Source organism: Aptenodytes patagonicus, chromosome 4, assembly GCF_965638725.1.
Source record: "Aptenodytes patagonicus chromosome 4, bAptPat1.pri.cur, whole genome shotgun sequence".
Classification (NCBI taxonomy): Eukaryota; Metazoa; Chordata; class Aves; order Sphenisciformes; family Spheniscidae; genus Aptenodytes; species Aptenodytes patagonicus.
In genome coordinates, this window is record NC_134952.1 from 7,143,315 (window position 1) to 7,168,238 (window position 24,924).

The window sequence follows — 24,924 nt, forward strand, 5'->3', positions numbered from 1 at the left end:
TCCACCAGGAGGGGGTTACCAAACAACCAGTTTGAGCTTTGTGGCACTTTAACTGGAAACTTATCCTTCCCTTCTGCCCCCCACCCCGTGGTAAATCAACAAGAAAAGCCAAGAGATGAATAAACTGGGATGTCTGAATGGAATTTCCATTGATTATTCTCCTGGCAAAATGGAATCTATTGCAAGTTTCAGCATAGATGGATTTGGCACCCATAACCACAGTTTCTGTGTATCTGGATAGATTATGGGAGTTCTGTAGCAGATTAAGCCATCTAGACATGGACATGCCCTTTATTTCCAAGGCCCCTTCCTCCATCCTATGTTAATGCAATGTTTTCCGTAATTTATTTCTGTTCCAGGAGCCAGACCCCACTAAGAAAAAGAACAAAGAGACTTCATGGATACTTTTATACCAGTCCTTTGAGTGTTGAAGGATGATATTTGAATTACATCCAGCTCACTCCCTCCTATGCACAGAATTCCAGATGCACAGGTTCCTTAGAGAATTGAGTCTACTTACATCAGAAGTGGGTGATCTTTCCAGCCCATGCAGCCCTCTAGAAGAAATATACAAAAGTCCCACAAATTTTAAAGTATATTTCTCAGAGCACTGTTAAAATTACTTAAGGCTTACTTAGTTATTACTAAGTAGCTTTAAACTTCAGTAGGTTTTATTGTTTATCAACACAATTACTGAACCAGCTAACTTCACATGTTGAAATATATTGTGACACTTCCAGGACAGCACTTAAAATGAGAACAAAGCAATTAGCTTTGGATCCAGCACAGAATTATTTAATATATCAGACTAGCCTTTTCCTTTCGAAGAAAAATTACAGCCAGAAGGCACATCACCAGACTAGATCATTCTGGTTCCATGACTACATGTTATGAATGTATCCAGGAACAGGACAATACATGCAGGCTGCATAGTTTGGCACAGCTGTTATAAGAAAAACTTACTAAATGATAAAAGAAACTGAATTGTTGGAAGTCATTAACTTGGGAAGTCATTTGAGGTTTCTAAGTACAGAGGAGACAAACAAATGTCAAAAATCACAAACGTTACAGTTGATTCTCCCTTGGAATAGGAGTGCATGATGCTTTGTACTGAGCATCCAAGAGGCTTTCCAGCTCTACAGTTCTGTGTAGTTTATCAGTTTATCCTTCTTCTAGAGCTCCATTACTCTAATTTCTTGAGGTTATCATACTCTCCAACATCAGATATGGAGTTAATGGAATATAACTGAGTCTAGATCTTTTACTTTCCTAACTTACCAGTGTGGGAATGAGAGACTTTGAAGCATTTTAGTCTGAAAAAACGAAGAGGCATTCTTTCCCCAAAGGCTGCAGATACTTACAGGGAAGCTGGATTATAGTCCTTATTCTTGTTCTCTGATCCTGGTCCAGAATGGAGGTTTTCTTCCTTATGATTCCTGCACTGGACCTTTCCCTGTTTTCAATGAGGGCTCTAACCGTGACAGATTTCTCAGGAAGGATTAAAATCTTCAGGACCTACAGCCTTATTCTTATCTTTGTTGGATTCATAATTAAATTGTTGGCAAAATACAGCGACTGTAAATTTTATTTAATTATCTTCTCTGCTCTCCCTGCCCCCCCCCCACCCCCATGGCTGAAGAAGGGGGAAAACAGAGAAAAACATACCTAGTAATGTTGTCAGAAAATACTAACTTGAGGAGTCCCAGTCTTATTTCTTTAAATAGAAACTGTGCTAAGCATAGTCAGTCTCTGACATTGTGAAGGACATCAAAACACCAAATTTAGTATCTCATAGATGGGAAGGAAAAAAAAAAAACCAGAAAAAAAACCCAGATTTCCACTCAATGGATTACTTTCATGGCTGGGAAGCCACAGATGCCAAATTTCTGTGGGCCAGCAGTTGGAGAAAAAAATTGCTGTGGGATCAGAACCTATGCTTGAATTCCTTCTTCAGTTTGTATGTCCCATTAGAAAGCAGCTGAAAACTCATGTAAAACTCAAAAAACCCTCTTCCATTTAGAAACCATTTTACCTGTATATAGAATTGGACTTTTTTCTTTCACTTTTACAGCAAAATAGCTTTTGTTTTTCAAGCTTGTGTCTCTTCAGGTACACCTATTTTCTATCCATATACATACCTCTGTAGACCCCTAATGCTTGAAGGAGTAGGCATACAAAGCTTTTTTTATTTAAGTGTCAGTGCCAAAGTGTGCCTTGTGTTTAATTTTACTTGCAGAAGTGTGCAACTTCTGCTGTTTCGTGTCAAGAAGACAACAGTCTTACAGTTCCTGCAGGCTTTACCAAGATTCACAGGATGAAAGCTGGAAAGTATAAAACAAAAACGGTGTCCAGATATTTTTGTTTTTTAAATAACAGTCATAACTGTGTCTAAAATATTCTGTATTTTTGCTAACCAAAAATAATTAATAAATAATTAATAAAACAAGAAAACAAGGAAAAAAGCCCTACTTAAAAATACAGCAGTACAGTCAATATCATGCTGATTCTTGAGTCATTTACACCATACAAAAACGGTTATATGAACATGTTTAGGCTATCACACAGGAATATAGCACATTAAAAGGGTGTAAATTCCATTTTGATTAGTCAGAGAATAATTTAGCCCTTTCTTTGGTAAGCAACAAGATTGGCATGATTAGTTATGATTTTCTATTAAACTATAAGATTAAGAGAAAGAAGATTTAACTAAAATGATTGATCTGAAGGTAGTTTGCCCACTTTTATTCAAAACAGAAGCTCCAGAAATTTTGTAGCTGTATTCCTGAACTATTACCGCACATTAAAATTCTACTAAAACAATTTCCATTTTGCTGGTAAGGAGTATATGTGCAACTTGGATATTCACAGGCTGTTTAATATGCTTATGACTAGATAGCATCTCTTTGTCTACCAGGAAAAATGTAACACTGTATTACTTAAGAAGGATTATATACCCATACTTTCCCTTCTGTAGTTACCATGGATACACATACGATTATGGACACTCAGCAATGCCAAAAAGTTTACATTCAGTCAAAACCCTCTGAGCTCTAAGTTGTAAAATCTCAGTACCAGCGTGGCGAGCAGCAGAGTATTTTATCATGGAGAAATTGTGGGTTTACATAGCATTTACATAGGAGAATAAAGTATTCCCAATATTGGATGGCACAACAGTAGTGAAGGTAGCTTTAATCTCTATTTATCTTTTGGGATAAAAATTTAGTTTGCAGGTTAAGGTACCTAAAATGAGTGTATACATATGAACTAGGTATGTAAACTGCCACTATATATAATGGAGATCTAGTCATTATAGTCGATAGAATCTAGAGAACTGTTCAGCTCACCCTTTAATCCATACCTGTATTTGACCAAATGAATAACTGATGAGTAGCTCTCTGGTCTCCACTAACTATATTGATAAGGTGTCCATTGACCAGACACCTAGCTCTCATGTAAGCATCTACACATAAGTACCTGATTCAGGCATCTCTATCTTTTGCTGAATCTGAATCCAAGTGGACTTCATTAGATGTTCTCACTGATTACTATAATCAAGGTTCAACCAGCTAGTAGGGAATTGCAAATTCACTCTGTATTTTGAGTTTAGAAATTTCCTTTGTAAGGGGGTTGGGGTTGGCGCAGGGGCGTGTGTGATTTGTTGTTGTTTTTTTTTAAGTTCAGGCTCACCAAGAATTCAAGCCAAGGTAAGGAAAAGGATAAGGAAAAATCCCAGTTTTATGGACCACAATGCCACTCATCAGCAACAAAAAGCTCTTCTATCATCTTCCATATTCTTCTGTCATCTGCATTTAAGTCACTTCTAGTACTGAAAAACCTAATATGTAGGCCAGCACTAGATAACCAAATCAAGGTCCCTTATGACAGTGACAAGACACTGTACTTCTCTTTGGGCTTCTTCCCCTGCCCACAGCTTAGGTTCACCCAAACTGTGCAACAATAGCAACCATGTCATCTTTTCTCTTTTCCAAAAGAATTTGCAAGAAGATACTAAAATCCCACCCTTTTCTGCATCCCAGCTTCTTATTTTTAGTCATAGGTTGGAAATTTAGGTTGGAAAGACCTTTAAGATCATCGAGTCCAATCATAAACCTACCACTACCAACTCCACCACTAAACCATGTCCCCAAGCACCACATCTACACGTCTTTTAAATACCTCCAGGGATGGGGACTCAACCACTTCCCTGGGCAGCCTGTTCCAATGCTTGACAACCCTTTCAGTGAAGAAATTTGTCCTAATATCCAATCTAAACCTCCCCTGGTGCAACTTGAGGCCATTTCCTCTTGTCCTATCGCTTGTTACTTGGGAGAAGAGACCGACACCCACCTCGCTACAACCTCCTTTCAGGGAGTTGTAGAGAGCGATGAGGTCTCCCCTGAGCCTCCTTTTCTCCAGGCTAAACAGCCCCAGTTCCCTCAGCCGCTCCTCATAAGACTTGTTCTCCAGACCCCTCACCAGCTTCGTTGCCCTTCTCTGGACACGCTCCAGCACCTCAACGTCCTTCTTGTAGTGAGGGGCCCAAAACTGAACACAGTATTCGAGGTGCGGCCTCACCAGTGCCGAGTACAGGGGCACGATCACTTCCCTACTCCTGCTGGCCACACTCTTTCTGATACAAGCCAGGATGCCCTTGGCCTTCTTGGCCGCCTGGGCACACTGCCGGCTCATGTTCAGCCGGCTGTCGACCAGCACCCCCAGGTCCTTTTCCGACAGGCAGCTTTCCAGCCACTCCTCCCCAAGCCTGTAGTGTTGCATGGGGTTGTTGTGACCCAGGTGCAGGACCCAGCACTTTCATCTCCTTTACACCAGTAAAAAGTGGCTACACAGTGAGACAAACTGAAGAACTGACCCAGTTAATAGCAAATCTTTCTAAGTTAGCTTTCAGTCAAATTAGTTCCTTCATTTGACTCACTGTTTGACACAAGAAACACACCAGAACAAGCAGCTCCCAGAACAAGCAGCTCCCAACAGAGAAGAGGATGGGAGCACCCATGTCAGTGGCAATACAGGATTCAATTTACATGAAAGTGCCAGTGTAACCATAGATTACACATAGGTTAGTGAGACTAGGGATTGTATCTGTCAGTGCATCCATTGCCTTGGAGTTCTTTGGCTATTCCAGTTTGCTGAGCTCTCTAGTACCCAAGGTGTTTGACTTTTCTGGATAGCCACCTTCACCAGCACTTTTGGTTTCCTAATCTATCATTTATCTTATTAACACAGAAGCTGTCTTCCACTGTATAAGTATCCTTCAGGAATAGACTACTGTTAGTAACGTCAAAGCCATTTTCTCCTGTTTCACCACAGTCCTTCAGGCATAATATGCACAGCTGGTCGTTCTTGACTCTCACGGGTGCTCAGCAGTTGGAACATCCTGATGACCTAACCATCAAGGTTATCTATCCAATTCATCTGTAGCAGAAACCATGAAATCTTGTAATCTCCTTTATGAGTAAAGAAGAGTTATCTTGGCAACAATGAACTCAACTGGAAACAAATAATTTGTGCCTTCACCAGCAGTATTAGCTCACTGGACTGTATAGCGTGCATGACTTAGCAGAACTTTGAAACAAGCTGAATATTTAGAAGATGCTGAAGGCAAATCTTGCAGACCTGAGTTGGACACTTGTGGGAATCCCTGCTTTTAAATTTACTTTGGATATTTGCAGGAAAACCTCTAACTGAAACAAAAATAGCTCTGAAGAGAATCTAACATGTACTTTACTACAGGTTCATTACAGTACAAGACAGGATATTTTTCTGGTATTGTGCACACACACAATGTAAAAAAAAGTGGTTTAATTACCATATGATTTAATTCCATCATTCTTTGGTAGGATTGAGTATACAGCCTGTGTAGAAATCCCTGTGGTCATTCCAATATGGTAGTTTTCAAGTTTACTGTACTTGTTTAACTTACCAGTTTTAGGGGTTTGTTCCATTCTTTCCAATGTGAAGAGATTTGGGCTTTTTTTGTTGGACTTTATTCTTCTCACATCCTTTTGTTGCTAATGGAATTGCCTTGATTTCTAACCTTCACTTGTTAATAAATTCAATAGTTTTCTATTACATCATAGAGAATATTTAAGATAGCTATCTTGTAAACAACAGTTTAAGAAGAAGAAAACTGAAAACTGGCTAAGGAAAATGGGGGACAAAACTACAGCAGGATAATTAAAAGAATAAAAATTAGTTCTCATTTTGTGGAAGGTATGGATTGCATCTTCCAACAAATCAAATCTTCCTATTATATCTCCCACTTCAATTGTAAAGTGGAATGAACCTGTACCATTAACAATTGTACTTCGTTTGCCATTGAATTTCCACTGCAGAAAGATTTAAACACTAAATAATTCTACTCATACCACTACAAAGGCTACTTTTCAAGTGTTGACTTTCTAAGACCAATTTGATGCTTTCTTTGCCTTGTAGAAATGTCAGTCCTTTATCTCTCTGGCAACACTGTAGAAGACCACCAAATTATATTTCTGAAGTAGTCACTATCAAAGCCACTCTTTGCTTATATTGTTTCCTGCTTCACAGTCAGTTTTGTCGGTTTCTCTTGTATTTTTTTCAAAGGTCTTAAATATATTAAATGTTGGCTGTGGAGCTATTAGAGTTACATCTTTAATTCATGTGAATAATGAGGTACTGTAAAAAATGAATTGATCTTTTCTGGGAAGTCATCCATATATCACAGTCTGCACATAGCTCTAGTTCAGTAAAAGATCCATTATTTGCCACCATAGTACAGTATCTTCTTCCCATCCCAGTACTGGTGAGGAGCCAATGCAGACTTAAGGGTAGCATTGGAATGAGGACTTGTGGTCCACTGGCGGTGTGGGACCACATTTTTGGGACCAAGATATATTTTTTACCTTCGCCCATGGAAATTATACAGGAAAATTGGTACAACTTTCCTGTTTACATATATAATTCTGTCATCATCCCTTAGCTTGATTATAAATATGATCTAATCACACTAAGAAAAACTAGGAATTTCCAATTTAATGACAGCTGATAAAAAAAGGTTATGTCATTCAAGAGCATAAGATCTTAGATATGGTAAAGACCTCAGGCACTTGCAGTACTGCATTCAGCATTCATTAGACCTTGTCTAGAATGTTGTATCCAGTATTGTGCCCCTCCTTAAACTCCATACAAGAAAGACATGGATAAACTTGAGTCAGTTCAGTGAATAACCACCAAGTTTTGTTCAGGCTGGAGAAGGGAAGGCTTTCAAGGGAACCCGATAGCAGCCTTCCAGTGCCTATAAGGATGTCATCAAGAAGATGGAGCTAGACTCTTCACAGTGCTGAATGTTGGGAGGATGAGTGACAGTGGGCATAAACTGAAGCAAGAGAGGTTCAAACTGGATATAAGGAAAAACATTTTCACCATCATAACAGTCAAGCGGTGGAGCAGTTGGCCCAAAGATGCAGTGCAGTCTCCTTCCTTGGAGGCTTTAAGACGAGACTGCATAAAGCCCTGAGCAACCTGATCTGATCTCAAAGCTGACCCTGCTTTGAGTAGGAGATTGGACTAGAGACCTCCTGAGGTCCCTTCTAACGTGAACTATCCTATGATATTATGAAGCAAATTTGTTTCTGATCTTATTCCAATGCTTCAGCAAAAAACTTTCACCTGTCTAATAATCTCATAGCCTCTCTCCACATCTGGGATTTCTCTTTCATAAGTAATACCAGGAATGTAATTGCAAAATTAAGGTTTGTAAAGGAGGGGGATGTAGGGCTGATTTCTATGGATGACGTGAATACATGTCTATGCCTCACAATGGAATTCAGTGCAGAACTCCCTGAGTTAGCACCAACCAATCTCTCTCCAAAACTAGAGATACTAAAGTTAAATGAACATGGTGAACATGGAGCTAATTAATTGACTGAGAGACGGGATCTATTAATTTAGAAACAGGGTCATGCAAACACGGTTACGTTGCTTTTGAGTTCTGAGAAAAGCTCCATGCAGCTATCTCCGCACATTGATCAATGACAGCAGCTTCCACAGAGGTTTTAATGTGCTTGTGGAGGACCTCTGAATGAAACACAAATAATACTGTAGAGAACTAAATGCATGCCCACAGAGTTTATTATGGGAAACATCAAGTCTTTTGTGACCCTCCTCACAATAAGTAATATTACAAGGCTTTTTTTTACAGCATTTTATAAATGTTGTGACGTCAACCCCTATCAAATGGATATTCTTAATTAACAATACTCCTATCATTATGCTGAAGGAATCAAATAGTCAGCCATCCTCATTTAAGATATTTGGAATTGGGAGATTATCACAGAGACATTGTGCTGCACATATAAATAATTGTTTTATAACTTGGCTATAAATATGACCCAATGCACAGAAAGAAACTTTCAACAGGGTTACCAACTCTGATAGCAGAAAAAAAGTAGCTTTCATGACACACATACCCAAGAGCACAAAAGGTCTAAAAAGTAGTACAGAGCAGAAGAAACAAGACTATTATATATAAGACATTATTGTTTCTGACCACAGGACAGAATCTCTTGTCTACAACAAAAAGCTTGCTCTTCTCCAGAAATAATGAATGAAATAAAATGTTCTATTTGCCCTTTGGTTCTCAACAAAACTCAGGGGTATGCAAAATGAAAGAACAATTTTTTTCTAAATCAGTATTTTTGCCAGTATTGCAGAAAGTAAAATTATTAAAAAAAAAGTTTGCTATTTTGAAATTGAAAAAAGTTGCTGTTTAAATAATGGGTTATATAATTCCTTGTAATTGTTACTGCTGTTTCAGATCCCTGCACTATTAATAATCATAAGTGCCTGAGTGGGAATTTTATTTATCAATTATTACAGTGAAAAAGTGATCTCAACAATGAGATGACAAATTTAAGTTTTCTCCATTATATTCTGCATTAACTACAAATTAAGGATAAATTGATATCAATTTATATTTCAGGAAGATGTACTGCTCGTTTACTTCTTTTACTTCTAAAACTAAATCAATGCCAAGTATGCTAGGAGGCACTGTATTGCTAGAAATGCTTGAATGGATTTTTAATTCTGAAACACTGGTATAAATATGAATTAGCATCAACAGAAACACTCTACGATTATGCCAGTGTGAACATAATTAGAACCTGACCTATTCTTTTAAAAGATGTAGAGCTCATATTGTAATTTCTTTTGTCAATAGAAAAGCTGTTGCCCAGACCACATTTTAATTAACAACCCTGAATTCTGTTTGCAGATTCAATTGGGAAAAGATATTATTCTTCACTGCTTGTCCTAACCTGTTCTTTAAAGTTACAATGCAGTTTACTGAATACATTATCATTTATGGGTTCTAGGAAACTGTTCTAGCAGTTGTTTGGACAACATTTTATAATTATGAATAAAATGCGTTATTAGAAGAAAAAAAAATTGCATTAAAGTATTACAGTTACCCTTAAAACTAAGGGTAAATGAGCACAGAACTGGGGAAAGAACTCAGTGATCGTTTACAGTCTTCTCTTTCTCAGTCCCCACATTTAGTTTGCTGTATGAACAGTAATAGCCCTATATGATCATTATAATATGACATATTTCTAACAGTCTCTAGAATCACTATATTAGAAAAAGCCAGAACAGTCAAAAATCATTAAAAGCAATGATTTACTCATCTAAATAACGGTCCCAATATTCTGTAATGAAATGCTCAAAAAAAAAGCAATGGAAACTAAACACTAATCTTGGATGTCTATAGAATGTAAAATAATGTTCTTTAGTGATAATTTTGACTCAGTAAATCTGTGTGGTAAGCACAAACATTTATTCCTAAATGTTTTGTGAACAATATTTAATCAATTTATTTTACAGAATCATAGAAACACCAGTTGGGAGGGACCTCTGGAGATCTCTTGTCCAACCTTTTATTCAAAGCAGGGCCTGACCTAACTAGGTCAGGCCAGCTCTGACTTTGTCTGGCTGAGTCATGAAAAGCACCAAGGGTGGAGATTGCCACCACCTCCATGGATAGCCAGTTCCAGTGCCGCACCACACTCCCTGTGGAAAAGTTTTTCCTCCTCCAGTTGAACCTCCCAAGGTGCAACCTATGGCTGTTGTCCCTTACTACATCATCTGCCATTACCAAGCGGAGTTTTGGCTTTGCTGTCTTTGACAAGAAGCATGCTTTAAGTGACTGCAGGCTGCTGTTAGGTTGCCCTTGACCTCCACTTCACTAGACTAAACAAGCTCAGATCCCTCAGCCTCTCCTTATATGTCATGTACTTTAGTCTAGCTTGTCTCAATAGCCCTCCACTGGACCCTCTCCAGTCTCTCAACATCTCTCTTGATTTGGGAATCTAAGAACTGAATACAGTATTCAGTGTGGCCTCACCAATGGTGAGTACAGGGCATAACAACTTCCCTCAGTCTGCTGTCCTTGCAACTCCTGATGTCGCCTGGTATGCATTTTGCTTTATTCACGATGAGTGCACACTGCTTGCTCTCATTCAGCTTGGCGTCCACAGTAATCCCCAAGCTCTTTTCAGTGGTGCTGCTATTCAGCCAGTCAGTTCCCATCCTGAGTTGATGTGTGGGATTATTTTGCCCCAGGGGCAGAGCTATAGACTCCTTGTTGAAGTTTTTGATGGTGGCTTCCTCCTCAAGATTATGAAGGTCTGCTTGGAGAGCAGATTCATTGTTTGTCTTGTTGGCCACTCTGCTGATTTAGTATTGTCATCAAATTTGCCGAGGGCACCCTGTTTCATCAAGTGCTAGATGCTTATAGCACACTGTAGTATGATGTAAAGAAAAAGGCTTTTACTTTTTTTCAAGTGTGGATCCTCTGCCTTTTCTGGAAGTCCTGAAGTCTTTCTCTGGGACTTCTCCTTTTAACAAGCCTTTGATAGTTACCCATACTCTATTTCTTTTCTGTTGCATCTCCTACTTTTCATGCTCACTATTTTGAACATTACATCAGCATTTGCTTTCCCTGCTGTTCTAATGCAGAAGCAGATGTCTTTATCTTAATAGTGATTTTGACACTTCTCTTGGCTAAGTGACTTTTGGCAAATTAGATTGTGTAAGCAGCTTACCACTTGTGAGCAAAATAGTCAGAGATACTGTGATGCCGGCAGTGAAAGAATTCTCAGAAGCATCAATTTGCCAAACTTTGGATCATAACCAACAACAATATCAATATTTTTCCTTTAATAATTATCCCTGTGTTATAAAAACTGATATAAATACAAACAGTCATGTCCTTGCATTTTGCAGGTAAGTAGACCTTTCCCGATTCTTAGCATGAGAAGTTACCTTTACAGATGCTTACAATGGTGACAGTACTGCCTGACCTGCCTTTTTCCCACCATAATAAAACAAAATAACAGATTTCTGAAAACAACAGTTTGTAAAATCTACTGTGAACCACATAGTAATTTTTGAAGGTAAGTCTGGACATGTTATATCACAAACCCCAAACCATTATCACAGGAATCCCATAACTTCACAGTATCAAATTATTTACACACTTTCTTTGTCGGACACCTCAACAAAGTCCCATCAAATACGGCAAATCAGACAATCAGAATTGTACTTATTGCCAACCATTACTCTCTTACACCAATCCATTGGCATCTCAGCTAGCTGGCATAATATAACAGGTATTAACAAAGCGAAGTATGGTGCAGCTTTGTTCAATAGAGACCATGCAGGTAGGACGTAAGTCACAATGCTTCTACAAAGCATGTGGCATCTGGATTGCATTTTGAGCTCAGTAACACTGTCAGTTATCCCAAAACAGGAAGGGAAGGGGGGTAAAAAAATGCATAATGCTTTATGCTCAGTTTACAGAGGGATCAATGTCTTTTGTTGATAGTTTGGTCCTATAGCTTATGCATTTGTTTTCCTGGTTTGTGCTAGGATTGCTTGAGGCGATAGGACAGCAGAGAACTTGGCTGACTGTATGGGGGCCCACATGTCTATGAATTTGTAATGTTGAACCACAGATTTTATACATAAATGATCTCTTAAACAGAATAGAAAATATACTTTGTTTGCAGTGTGTATTATATGATAGGTGCTTTCTTGGAGAACTGAAAGGTTTGATTTTGGCATCTAGAGATAGAAAAGCAGGTAAAAATTGAGGGAAACAGAAAACAGTATTAGAGTATGCTCTTAAATATCTCGTACTAACTAAAGATTATTGTCATCACTAATTAGATCAACTTCAAGAGTTTAAACAGCAAGCTTATTTTTCCATGGCTTCTAGTCCATTACAGTAGCTATTTGTCTTCTTCTACCAGCAGGACTGGCCAAATAAATTACACCAGGGATAAGTTACTAATATTTCTGTAGTAATTTCCAAATAAGGAAGAGAGGCCCTCCATCCCAGAAAGCTTATGTATAAACATTTGCCTTTGTGGGGTTTTGATGTGAGTCTGAGGAGGTCTGAGCCTTGAGGTAGTACTAACCAATCTTATCTGTAGAATGAGCATACCCCAAAACACTAAAGTAACTCTAATCTCTATGTTTTCTTAGAGCACAGACAACCCCTTAAAATAGAGCAAATACAGATCTTCTGGATGATGTAGATAAATAGAAGTTTTGAAAACAAATCTTCCCCGTTTTCTATTTCCTTTCAGAATGAGCCTCTCCTTCCAGATGCTCTGGGGTCCAACAATTTGCACTGCCTTCCTGGGTTGCAGCAACCTTCACAGTGTCTCCCTCTGGGTCTCTAGGAATGTATCCTCTCCTTGACCTCTGAGGTTTGGCTGTAGATCTGCTCCTTTGCAACAAGCAAGCCATGTGCTTTGTCAGGAGTCTTTCAGTCTGCAGGCAGACATTGTAATCTCCTCCTTTCCCTCCCCCCGTCCACCTGATGCAGACTGACCCAGCCAGGAAAAGCAGAGGCAGCCTTTCTCTCTGCTGTTCTGTCACACCCTTTTAAAACAAACGAGAAGGAAAAAAAAATTCCAACCATAAAATAGAGACTAAACCATGAACAAAAACCATCAGTTTTGTGATCTGTCATGAAGGCGAAAAGCAGCAGAAATTGGAGGCACTCTGAGTGCCTCCGTCTAAACTGCAAAGGCTTTCCCAGCTTCCAGGCTCAGATGTGCACCCTGTTCATTTTCCTGCCTCAGGTAAGACCTGAGGTGAGACCTGGACTCATCAACTCTCCTTAGGCCCTGGTTTCTGGGGAGAGAAGATGCAGGTGTGTGAGCTAGAATGGTTCAGGCTTACGCTCATCTTCCAGAGTCTGGATTACACCAGCGTAATCCAGAATGAGGATGATATGAATATCTTGGCAGACACCAAGTCATTCATGTTCATGCCCAAAATGTCAAAGATGACTGTATTTCGATAGAGACTTTCCATATGCCATTGATAGTGATTTTTCACTAAAACCCACTATGGTACTGCCATTATGAAGCCATTGATAGCATTTAGGATATATGTCAGGTTGTATCAGCCTTTAACAAAACAGATTTCCAACTCCAACTTTTGCATTGTAACAGCCATTCATAAACTCCATACATTTCTGAAGAGATAAAGACTATTTATTAAAAAGTAAAAAAAAAATCCCCATAAGTAGAAGTTTGTAAGATCTGTAGACCTCTTCATTTCATTTCCCAGTCTTCCCATTTCTCAAGCGAAACCCAATACAGATGTTTCAGAGATTGGACCAGAGAACATAGAAAATGTCCCACCTTTTATACCCACCTGTTCAGTATTCAGAAAAGGGAGACAGTGTTTCTGCAGAGAAACTAGAACAGAAGTCTGTGGTAGAAGAACACAAAAATTATATGTGCTCTTTTAAATTTTAAATTTTTAAATTGCATCCAAGGTAACAGGTATATAGATAAGCAGTCTAGGAAGCCTTGCTGTTGATAAGTAGCCTTCTATTTCCCAGGTCTTTAGAGACCCATGTTTCTGCATAGCAGAAGAGTCAATATGGCTAACAAATAGAAACACAGTGATTAAAAAAAAAAAATTAATCTTGCCCCCAAATCTGGAAGCCTTCACAAATTTAAAACTGGAGGGGAGGAGACACCATGAGAATAATTTCTAGGAAATGTTGTAAAATTAACAAAAGTAAACTGTGAGTATTCTCACCAATTATAAAGGGAAACTATATATATTTTAGTTAAAAATATTTTCTTAGACAGGTTAATATGGAGTATTAGGTTTGGACCTTGTAAATTTCCTGCCAAGCTATACTAAAAATGTAAATGGAAATATGTTATAAGCATGGTAGTACTTATACTAAAAGGACAGCTGAGGTGCTCTGCATATGCAGTACTGAGAGAAAAGAAGGGTAGTATACTTTTATAAGCCCACCTCCTTCAAATTATCCATCAGACTAGCAGACTCTGAAGGGTATTTATCATGTGTATTTATTGCTTAAGTATGTCAGCATTACCATTAGGATATCACAAATCCTTTTGGCAGTAACATCTGGAAAATGTCTAGAAGTATCTTAATTTTCTAGAGCGAAAAAAGACTCTCTTGAGTCATCCACAGTATTTGGTACAAGTCATCAAGGCTCTTAAGTTTTCAGTCAGAGACAAAGATAGGGAAAGGATGTGGATTAAGACATCTTTTCACCCAGGAACATGGCAAGAAAATACTAGAAATTTACTATTGTTATCTCATAACTGGGGTTCTAAAAAATAAACAAACAAATACATAAAATCCAGATACAAAAAAGTAATTTTTTTGTCTAAAATCCATATAGATTTTTCACGTTGCATTACTAACCTCTGACCCTATTCAATTCATTTGGGTGTTTTCAATTTCTGTTGTTTATATCCCGTATTTTTAACTCTGATGTAATATTTCAGGGCATGAAAAGGCTATTAGGATAACAATGAACATTCTTTTTTTTTCCAGCATTCTTTTGCTAACCTCTCTTGCGTAATGCTCATGTGTATTTATTGCTTAAGTATGTCAGCATTACCAAAGCACAAGAAAAAAAGGGAGGAAATCTAGATGGCTTAGAAAATCTTGTACATCTGCAGTCGTCACATTGACTCTTTTACTTTGGGATTTTTCTCATACGTACAGTGATGAAAGTTCATTTCATATTTTGGAAAAATTAAAATATTTAGGTTAGAAATATCAGTTCACAGAGCATTTCTCATCTGTCCATGATATTTCTCTGGAAAAAGTAAGAGTGACAAAATTAATTCATTCAAAAAAATGACACAGCAGTTAGTGGATTTAGTAATTCCAGAAGATCTTTGGAATATTTACCCAGCTGAAACTCTCGATCATATTTGTTCTTTGAAATTTTAATCTCTCTTTCACCTTATTGCATGGAAGTGTATTTAATTTCATAAATGTTTTTCATTTTACTCATATACTTAGTAACATTGAAATGAGACATTTCTTCTTTCATTTTCTCATCATATGGAAAATTCATGAAAATGTGAGAGCAATGCATTGAATGGAAAATTATTGCTTTCTCTCATAAACTTGGCCAAGAGAGATTTGGAATATTTACTAAAATAATCCCAGAATACAGCAATATTTTCAAATTTGGACAGGTGCTAAGTATTTTGTTTTGTTAAGTTGGCTAACCTTCCATAAATCAAGTATATCCCTTCTCAAGTTGGTTTTAACTGTTTCTATCCAGCTTTTCAGTGAGCTACTACAAAACAATCTTACCATGCTTTTCAGATGACCAAATCTGTTTACTAATACTAACTTTTCAAGCAAGGACATCGATATTCTCCACCTTTGCAGAGAGGAATCCAATTACTTACACACTTACTGGTTTGGTTCTAAGATTCACAGAGTAAGGCTACATCAACTTTTTAGCTCTGGTGTGATCTTTTAAAGAAGATTTCCAGATCATTTCCATTTACCATGCTTTCATTCATATTATGGACTGGTCTTGGAGCCCCACACAAACTGGATTTTGGAATGAAAGTGAGTAGAAGATCAGCTTTGACAAGCATTCAGTCCACAGCATATCTAGAACTAGCCCAGCATTAAAGCTCCCTGAAATGTGCGAATACCAGATCCTTAGTACAGACTGTTGCATTTTATTAATCTGCCTATATTGGTCTGTGCTACTTGCTAATGTGGACAGAGTTTCCAGCTGGACTTAGACTTCATAGACCCTCACAAGATGCAGAACCAAATTCTAAAGTGATTTAGGTACTTAAAATGTATATAGGACTTAAGGATGTGATCTTCTTTGGGATTTATGAAAATTTCAGTAATTGTTTATCTGCATCTTTAAATGCCTAAGTATCTTTGGAAATCAGAACCTTATATTTCTGTGCTGCAGTTCCACTTTCTTAAAATGGGGATAAATAATAATACGCAGTTTGACAGAATCTGATGAGGATAAATACGTTAAAAATTGTGAGCTGCTCAAATCATGGAATAAGAGGGTTCTATCAGCCCGTAACACAGATTGCTTTCATATCACAGATCAAGGTTAAACAAAGGCTAAAGCTCTGCATGCATGATTTGCAAATGCAGTTATGCTAATAGCATGATGATCTTAATTAGATGATCAGCTGCATATCTGACTTTTGATAATAAGTCCTAATGTGACTTGCTAATCAGTGTCAGATATGGGAATAGAATGTAGAATTTCTGACTAGTGAATCCATGCACTAATTGCTAAACCAGACTGCCTCCCTAATGTCACCCTTCATTTCAAAATGTTCTATCTCCTGCTTGTACTCATATCATGTATTATAAAACAGCTTTTTGTAGATCTACAGACTGTTAATACCAGAAGAATCCACTATAATCTTATTATTCTAAATAACATGGACCAAAGAGTTTCTTGCTATTTCATATTGGGAAATTATTATTTTTTCTTTTTACCATAAATTATCAGTCTTAATTTTTGACTGGCCTACAAAACTTTTTTTTCAAAGGCATCTAATTTTGATTTCAAGATTCCAAATGATGATGAATTTGTCACTTTCCATGAGAAGGAATGTCAATTATTAATTGCCCTCAATGCAGTGAGATGCTCGAAAAAAAGGTCAGATTCATCCTGGTTTAAAAAATTACATTTAATTACCGGTTTAAATGTTTCTGACTTCTGCTTTTAGCCATAGCTTTATCTTGTTATGCCTTTAACTGCTAGATTAAAGATTCCTATATCTCAGATCATAGATTACTGTATAAAGGAGACTATGAAAGAAAATTAATCACTTTAATCACATCGCTTAATTCACTGTGGGAAGTAACTCAGCTAAGAAAATAATAGAATTATTTTAGCTTAATTTGTTTGTTTGTGGGATGTTTTTTTTTCTTTTAGCAATATTATAGACAAATCCTAAAAAGGAACTGTTACAAAAATGGATTTTAAAATGAAACGGAAAGATTTGCCTGGATTCATACTTCTTTCCGATGGACAATCCCTGTATTCTATACCTGAAGAGCAGGGGAAAAAAAGGAAAGTAACCATTTTTTTCTTCCTGAAACCAAAGTGTGTAGTTGTCAGCTGTTTCTTTGGGTTTTGTTGACACATCAGAAAATCATCTGAACAACTGGGATTCCCATTAATTAACTCACCGGAATAAATACAGCTGTCAAAGCAAAATAGGGTATTGTGGAATTTCCCCACACAATAAATCATTACCCCTTCAACGGACGAATGTTGGAATTAGTAAAACTGAAGAAGTACATGAAGTTGACATGACAGCACACTGAATCTAAGCTTTGTTTATATAAAAGTATTACATGAAACAGTACCAAAATTTTATATCAGGATGATGCCGGTGTATAAAATTGGTATCAATTGAAAATATTCATATAAAACTGAAGAATAAGAACTTAACTTAAAGAAAATACAGAAGAAGGTATTTTTTCTTCTGAATGCATAGGGCTACATACACTATGTGTATAATATGCAATAATATGTGCGATAATATGTGCAAAAAAAACCCTGAAAAAATCTGTTATACCTGTATTTAATTTTATCACTACAAAATTAAATGTTAATAGCTCGTGGCCTAATTTTATCATGATGTGTTATTTTTCATCTTATGCAAAATTTTACTCCAGGGAAGGAGAAAACAGCAAGATGTTTCTCATTAAAAAAGTGCATGTTTGCTGCTGCAGCTGCAGCTGTGGCTTCATTTCATAGTTTGAGCTCTCAAAGGGCACAGAAAGGAACAGTAATAGCCACTATGGCCCCAAACTTATCACCTCCTAAATACAAATGGAAAATTTAGACAGGAAGAAAATTAGACTTGGTCTCTCTTCTAGTAAACAACTTTCACTAAAGAAAAAATACACATGAAGTTATATAGTTAAACCATTGCTAGTGAACAAAATTCTAGAAAAGAAAATAATAACTTTTCAGTAATTTTGAAAATGTCCGATTTCCTTTTTCTCCTTTTGTAATGCACTTTTCCGATCAGTCTCCTTTCCACCAGGAAAGCCTGTATGATAAAGAACTGTACGAGCAGAAGTTCAGCTCCCACAGAGGAAAAAATCCACCATGTCATGCTTTTGAATATGTACACATGTATACCAAAAAATTCCATCTAGATAGCGGTAATATTCATAGTCTAAATTAGGGAATAATATAAGAACATTCATTTATCATGAATTTTCAACTCCTCACCTTTGCGCTGCTCATGAATCCATTCCTCCTGGGATGAGTGGAACAGTACCAGACAGGCAGAAATCCACCAAAAGTGGGAGTTCTATGACACTGAACAAAAAGTTGATTTGCAAAGCGAAAATAACCTGAAAAAAAAAAAAAATCTATAGGGAAGTTCTGAAAAGTAAGGGGAGGGAAAGTTTCTGCCTTTCTTTTCCCAATTGCAGGATTCATTTCTTATTACTGTTTCCTAATTAAAACACATGACATAGAATAAATTTTAAAAGCCTGGCAAACCAAAATGCTACAAACACTGGGGTGGAAAATGGAAAAGCATGAACTGCAGATAAACAGCCTTAATCACAACTCTTAACTGTATACTGGCAAGTGCTCAGTGTTAAAAGGTTAATTTATAAATTCGAATAGAATGGAATGAAATCATGTATTAAATAATAAATGAGCAACTGGAAAATAATAAATTCCAAAGACTCTGGAAACAAAAATTTTAATAGTTTAAATAACAAAAGGTCGGTAAGTTTTATTTAGATAGAGTAAAATCACTTTTTGTTTTGTATTAATATATCTTGTAATTCCAGTGATTAATATTCTAGAGAAGGTACATCTTTGTTAAAGTTTCATTATGCTACAGTGTGAAAACCAGCCACATACATCCTATTATTATCCTTCCAGTACGCCCTCAGCCAAACCAGAGAAGATCTGAATTAAGTTCCTAATATTTACAAGATTAAAAATAAAACCTACTTTAAATTTATATCTGCTGACAAAAGAAAAAAGGTGGCCAATTTTAAAATGCTACCTTCTAGAAAATCCCCCAACGGCAGACACATTTCTGCAGGAATTAAACAGAATTATTTTGTGTATAATTAAAAGTCTGAAACCATTGCTTACTTACCAAATTTGACCTTGGTGCTTAGTGATAACAAAAGATGTAATATCTCCTTTGTCCATCCATTATAAACACACATCAAATATTGCAGAGGGAGCATCTGGTTTTAAGAGGCACTTACTTTGGAGTGACAGACTCAGACATGTAATGTACTAAAGTGATACATTTTGATTTCTATTACTGGCCTTCACAATTATCATCAGTATCTCTATAGTGTGTTTTTCCTATTCTGCCAAACAAACCATATTTCTGTTAATTATATGACTAAATTAGTCATTCCAAACTTAATACCTCCTAAAGCCATCAGCAGATGTTCCCTTTATAATCATTGATGTCATTCTATAAATGATTGAAAAGGAGACGTTAAATGGAGTGCTATGAGTAAATGCTAACTTTGGCGTTCTTCTTGTCTAACTTTAGCTGTCTAACAGCGTAGCATCTGGCCTGCCTCAGTCAAATGGGCTGTCTCCATAGGCAGTGACACTTCCAAAAGGAAATTTATCCTGTTTAAAAACCCACAGAAGAAACAACCCTGTCACACTCTTCAACTGTCTCTAAAGGCAGCCTTGATTATTTAGCCCGGGCGAAATTGCTACCTTTTAAACTGCAAACTGGTGAGACGGATGCCATCTTTTAGCTGAATGTGGTGACAAACGGCAGGACAGATTCAGTTCTCAGTTTCAGCTGATCTTGTTTTGTGTTTCAGTAAGATCAGAAACCTGCCCAATCTTGCAGGAGAAAAGGTGTCTCTGCATGGTAATACTCGTCTCAGCCACTTCCACAGGCGGCCTCCCAGTCGAATGCAACTGTCACATGAAGTCAGAGATAAATATTCTTAGACTGCTGATGCTTATTTTGAAGTCAAAATCAACAGTAATAAAGTTATCCCACTTATGAGATCAATATAAGTATTTAATGCAATATTTTTAAAACACGGAAGACACAGATGGAGCAGAGAGGCAACGGGAGGAAAAGGGATTTACTTGGACTTTCAGTTGCATCCTTTAAGAATACCATGTCTTTTCTATTCTCTTCCTTGCTGCTCCATCAATCTGTACCACAATTTACTACTGAATGAGTCTGCAGGAGAAAAAAAAATTACTGTTTTCCCTCTAAATAGCTATCAGCGTGTTCTTTCTCTACAAATCCTAGTGAGATCCCTGGTGGTGGCAGAACTGTTAACAAATACAGAAAGCGATATGGAATAGCTCCATTTCCCCAGCATATTAAAACTACAGTTGTCAGCATTTAATGTCTCTGATATCCTTAACCCCCTACAAGTTGTAGAATTAGCTAAAGCTTTGCCTCCAGGTATCCCATCAGGATGCTCCAATACAGAGATTTACATTCAGTGTAACTCTCCAGGAGTAAAATATCTTTTTTGACATACTTAATGCGTCATAATAACTGCAAATTTATTGTATCAAGCATTAGCCACTTTCTCCTTCATACATGCCTGGAGCAAGGAAGAAACATCACTATTACCATAAATATGCTACACTGAATGAACAAATATGCGGAAGCCTTACTGCAGACTTCAATCATTTACATTATTTTTAAATGATATAATTTTAAAATATGTTCTTTTTAGAGTCATAAATGAGAATGGAACAGATGGTTAGAGCTTAATTTAGAGTAATTTGTCTATTAAAATACACTGCATTGCCAGTGAGTCTTCATTATAACACTAACTCATTACAAGGGAGTTGTAATTTATGGGGTAGACGGAAAGGTATTGGACCTTTAGGAAAAGTTTACAATCTTAGAGGATTCACTAGGAGCAGTGAACACAGATGAGCATTTCAATATAAGGTTTTTGAGGAAAAAATGGGAAAAGCAAGAAAGACTTGAACTAAGATTTATGGTCCTTTCCGACTTCCCAATGTTCCTAGACAGAAAGGATATTCACGTGCACAAACAAAAGGACCTTCTTTGTATAATTTTATCCACTGATTTCTTAGTGTGCACTGACTTTTAACTGTTTATCAACGTAGAAGATTACTGTTTCGTATTACAACAATAAAGACATTTTTATAAGTAATATCAGAAGTATTTTGAATAAGCAAATGGTGCATATTGGAATTCATTATTGTATTGTTCTCTGTGTTAAAAACTTATTTTAAAGCTTTTTCTTTCTAATGTAAAAGCCCAATAAGGCTGTTAATGTTTTCAGTCTGTATTAGAATTAATTTTATGTTAATTATCTATCTTTAGGGAAAAGGAATGAGCAACAGGGAGGCAAAAAACACACATGGGATATAACAATTTGGGTTAATCAAAGCTAAAGGTAATGTGAGGGACTTGAAAGGGCCATAGAATATAGAAAGCATAAGTTTCTTTCAGAGAAAATTAACTGTTGATATAGTCAAATTGACATCAAGTGAAATAAATCTTTTGGGTTTTCTTATACCTTTCCCATGTCTAAGTTATTTTTTATTCCAGGCAGAAGATCCTTGTGTTATTGTGATCAGAGTATCAAAAATTTTTGTTTAATACTTAGCGGTTGTTCAAAAAATGGTGAGTAAACACATAGTTACAAACATAATGATGTAGAAAATAATACGAAATCTATTATGATGCTCGTATTGCATAACTCTACACACATATACACATATTCATATAAATATATATGTGTATGTATGGATATAACTTCTTATATGGAAATGGAGTGTTCATGTCTGGTTGTGGACTAGCAGCAATAAGAGAACACTGACAATGATTAAAAATATTAAAAACTGCAGTATCGTGTAAATCCTATAAATATTTAATTGCGATAAAGTGTTACAATAATTGATTAGGGATGGTGCTGGGGCCACAAGTTCGCATGCCCCTGCAGGCCTGAGGAAAAGCAAAACCGTAACTCCCACCTCCTAAATGGGGGCCATAATCACAGCCTCCTGGCTAGTTTCGTATTCTCCGTCTTTCTTGTTGAAAGATGCTCAGTCAAACAATGCAAGATTCACTGGGATTAAGACAAGCGTGGTTCTCTATCTAGTGGTTAGAGAATTATTTTAATGTGACATTTAAATTTAATGTATCATGCAAATTTATTTTATCAAGCATTAACCGTTTTCTCTATCATACATGCCTGCAGCAAGGAGGAAACAGAAGTTTAGGACAGAAGAGTCCTAAACTCTGGGCTGCTCCCAGCACCAGTTAAGTATTTTTTCCATGACTGTATAATGCCAGAGAAATATCCACATATCCAAAGACAATTTCTGATTGAGATATTTTAGAACTAGGTAACTGGTAAAGACCTGCTGTGCAATGTCTAATTTTCTAGTCTTACATGAAAGTGTTTTATTTGATGTAAACAAGGTATTCTGCTTTCCAAAATGACTGTATAAATTAAAGCTATGCTCAGTTTAGAAGCTCACACACAAATATTACTAGCGTGAAATGGAAAAAAATGAAATAAAAATCCATCCTACAAGGCTGGATGTGTAAAACAAACAAGTGTTTGTTTTAAAATGAAACACTAACTAAATTTCAAATAATGATAGTTTCAATTGGTAAAAAGAGCCTCAACTCATGGACTGTATAAAACTAGAAAAGGGAAGGAACAAGATAACATTGTATGATTTCCTCTTCTCAAATTACTCTGAAGCTTGCCAAATATGTATCTTCTCAAGCCTGCTGCAAAAACTTGAATAAGTGTCTAATATTCCCCATAGCTTCTATCTAATTTATAAAGTATATTTTACAAATATTAGTAGATATGTTTTATCTTTTTGTCAAATATCTAGCCAATTACTGAAGTGGAAGACATGGGTGATGACATTTGGTACTACGGTAAGAGAAACCATCTGCAAAATTGTATGTAATATGGACTTTTAATTTTTACGTAGAAATGAGCAAATAAACACAAACAAACCCCAAACACCAGAACTTGATGAACTAAGAAAAAAGGCAGTTTAAGATTGTTATGAATAAAATTTCAAGTCACTTCTTGGTTTGCATAAACTATTTTAATAAGATAATGATAAGAACTAATTTTTGAAAGTGTATAAAAAGCAAAAGAGTCAGAAATCTGGTCGTATATCCTAATGTAATCATTTTAGAGTTAACATCATAACTCCTAGCTGGTCACCAAAAGCACTCCTTCCACCCTGATTTTTTAGAGAAGCAGAAGTTTCATTTTATTCTAAGTTGGGCGTATAAAAGCAAGTCTCTCTTGCAGTCCAGTCTGTTTCTCCCTATTAACTACAAAGGAGCTTAAGGCGACCAGCTGAAACTTAAACATCTAACTGTTGGGTTCCGAAGTTCTGTGAAAGTAATTCCACCCTAACTATTTTTACAATGTGATTGTGTTATATGTCTTCCTTGCAGTATATCTAAATAGTAGCTTTAAATGAGCCATTTTAATATGGCATGAAATCCAATGCAAACCATTCCACTCTACCAGGAAACTATCGTGCTCAGCTAGTCCTGTCACTTGCACACACAGGGCTCTGACTTTCTGCATGGTGATACTTATATGTGTTCCGTACTTACCTGGAAAACAATATCTTCCACCCTAAATTTGAACTTCACTGACCTTGGCTACCAGCTGTTGGATATTGTTATGTAGTCCTCCTTTAGCTGAAATATATATGTACATATATATAAACTCTGGTATCACATATGCTTCTGCAAGTACTTAAAGTCTAAATTCAAGTAACATTTTCAAGCAGTAATCGTGCAATAAACTGAAGAGTTCAAGCTGCATGGCAGACAATAAGCTGTAGTTGGACATATTCTAATATTCTCCAAGATTTTAACACCTATAAAAAGTCTTCGTATGCTATCAATACCAAAATGAGACACAGTGTTCCTTTAATAGTCTCATCAAATATCATTTCTTCCTTCTTAAGAAAATCCTTCTAGATCAAAAATCATGTTGGATGTTTGTCAAATATCACTTGCTCAGTTTCAGTTAAGCATATTCAATGCTCCTTTTGGAGCCTGTGCTTTCCCACATTAGAGTTCATTTCCTAGAAGGTAGTTCTATATATAAGGAGAAATAATTAGCGTGAAGGGTATTAGACTACTTCCAGAAAGAATTAAAATATTATCAATAGTGGTCAATACACTTCATGAAAAATATATTCTGTGAAGCAAACCTGATATCATTCTATAACAAGACTAAGTCTAGTCAAAAATTTAACTGTGTTAAGTTTAAATGCATTTAGGCTCATTTCAGATATACACCTGTCTTCAATTAATGTCTTCAAGGCACACTGAGACCCTCAGGTAAGAAAGACTCTATTCCGTAAGTGGAAAAATACTTTGACATTATCTCAAACTTTGCAGAATTCCCAAAAGAGAACTATAATCCTCTGGCAGCTGACAATATTTTGTGGGATTTATTATATTGCCTGCAATAAAAGTCTTGGCAGTGTGGCTTCAGGGAGGATTGCAAGGATGGCCTTGGTCGCCCCGATACCGAACC